Source organism: Psammomys obesus, unplaced genomic scaffold (assembly GCF_907164565.1).
Source record: "Psammomys obesus unplaced genomic scaffold, mPsaObe1.curated_primary_1811, whole genome shotgun sequence".
Taxonomy (NCBI): Eukaryota; Metazoa; Chordata; class Mammalia; order Rodentia; family Muridae; genus Psammomys; species Psammomys obesus.
The window spans coordinates 313,769-315,862 of record NW_026590262.1 but is presented as its reverse complement, the minus strand read 5'-3'; the positions used below and the strand labels follow the sequence as shown (position 1 = coordinate 315,862).

The 2,094-nt window shown below is 41.0% G+C and overlaps 1 pseudogene; it reads right to left on the bottom strand.

The window, feature by feature from the left end:
• Positions 1–896: 896 nt before the first annotated feature.
• Positions 897–1,311, bottom strand: LOC129676401 (transmembrane protein 60-like; annotated as a pseudogene).
• Positions 1,312–2,094: the final 783 nt, after the last annotated feature.

The following is a 2,094-nucleotide window of genomic DNA, read 5'->3' as shown; positions in this document are numbered from 1 at the left end:
TATTTCAGATTGAATCATACACTTTGTCTGAAATCATATTTTTAGAATTTTGTGAATCTAAGACAAGTCCAGAATAGACTTATTTTATGGAGTGAAAGCAGATATTAAGGGCATCAGTAACAAGAATGTAAACTCTGCGAACTCTCCAATTTCTTAGAAGGAGGTAACATGAAACGTAGTTTCAAATCATACCTAGGAAATATAAGCATGTGATCTTGCAGAAGTCCATTTTGTTGTTATTTGTTATTTTCTTCTTTACAATATAGCAAAGAAGAAACTTTCCTAACATAATTAAATGTCATTGCATTAAATTTATCCTCCATTTTATTCTTTGCCTTCTTATTATCTGCATTTCTCACTTTAGCCAATAGAACAGCAATCACTTTCCATGAAACATAGCTGGAAATAGAAATTATTTCAAGTTGGGCACATTTTTGGTCTATGAATACTGAACACTAATAAGTTGATGAGTTCCATTTCTGGAATGGCTTCCAAGTAATTTAATCCAGAAATACTCTGGACAGACATCTAGTTGTCTGCTTAGAGTCTGAGAGAGCAGTAATTTCACATTTAGGCTTCCTACCTTGAAGCTTGTGGTTCTGCATGCTGGGTATCTCTGTGCATTTCACAAAATGCAGAGAAGAGGAGCAAACAATTTTTTAAGGTCAGAAACAAGCTTTATTTACACAGGGAAAATAAAGATACCAATAACTCAAATGCTGAATAATTGAGCTTTGGGTTGGCTACAAGTTCATGCCTCACCAATCCTGTTTTATAGCATTTTGAGACTACATGGTATTTCCCCTCAGTTCTCTGTAATTCTTGAAACTTCCAAAGAATCAGAACGCTGAATAGCTTGTTGAACAGCAACAGAAATGAGACAATGTACTCGGAAGTCAGTCCCTCACTAAAAAGACATTATATCCAAGTTCTGTTAAAGCACCAGCCAGTAAGGGCCATAAAGGAATGAAGACGTAGGAAAGATTCATGGTAGTAAACTGTTCCAGTTGAGCCTACAGTGCGAGGAAGAAGGCTATCTTAAGTAACATTGCAATGAGGTACCAGGCTTTCTTTTTACTATTATGCGATCCATGCTGGGGGCGGGGGGGGGGTGTCAAAGCCAGACTTACACCGTCCAGCCATTTTCACAATCAGCATGACGAGAAGGATAGTGTCAAATATCCAGACTGGAATAAATATGAGGAACCAGTTCCAAGGGGCCTTCTCATCCAGTTTCAACACCAACATGATCAGGAAGAGTAATTTGAAAAGCCAGGTGAGGAGTACTCTCTGAGCCAAGGACATTCTCATTTAAACAGTTTAGAGAGGCAGTTTCAGGGATGAAATAAGGGATGTATACCCTGGTACCATGGCCAGCGGGAGAGCCGAGACAGCAGTGAAGGTTGGGAAATCCACCAGTTTGGATCCTAACCCTCTTCCACACTTTTTCCCCATTAAATTCTTAGTTCCTCACATGATAACTAAAGAGAAGAATCAGTTCCACCTCTCCAGACCATCACAGCGGAGGGCCGCTAACTGTATTTTTTTTTAACTTTAATCAATTACACTTTATTCACTTTTATTCTCCCATAAAACTCTCCCTCTTCCCTCTTAATCCTACCTTCCCTCCCCAAGTGCACTGATAGGGGAGGTCCTCCTCTCCTTCCTTCTGATCTTAGTCTATCAGATCTCATCAGGAATGGCTGCATTGTCATCCTTTGTGGGCCTGGTAAGGCTGTTCCCCCTCAGGGGGAGGTGATCAAAGAGAAGGCCAATCAGTTTATGTCAGAGGCAATCCCTGTTCCCATACTATGGAACCCACTTGGACACTGAACTACCATGGGCTACATCTGTGCAGAGGTTCTAGGTTATCTCCATGCCTGGTACTTGGTTGGAGTATGAGTCTCTGGGAAGACCCCTGTGTTCATATTTTCTGGTTCTGTTGCTCTCCTTGTGGAGTTCCTGTCCTCTCCACATCTTACTATTTCCCACTTTTTTTCATAAGATTCCATGCACTCTGCCCAACAGTTGGCCATATATCTTAGCATCTGCTTTGATAGTCTGCAGGGCAGAGCCTTTCAGAGGCCCCCTGAG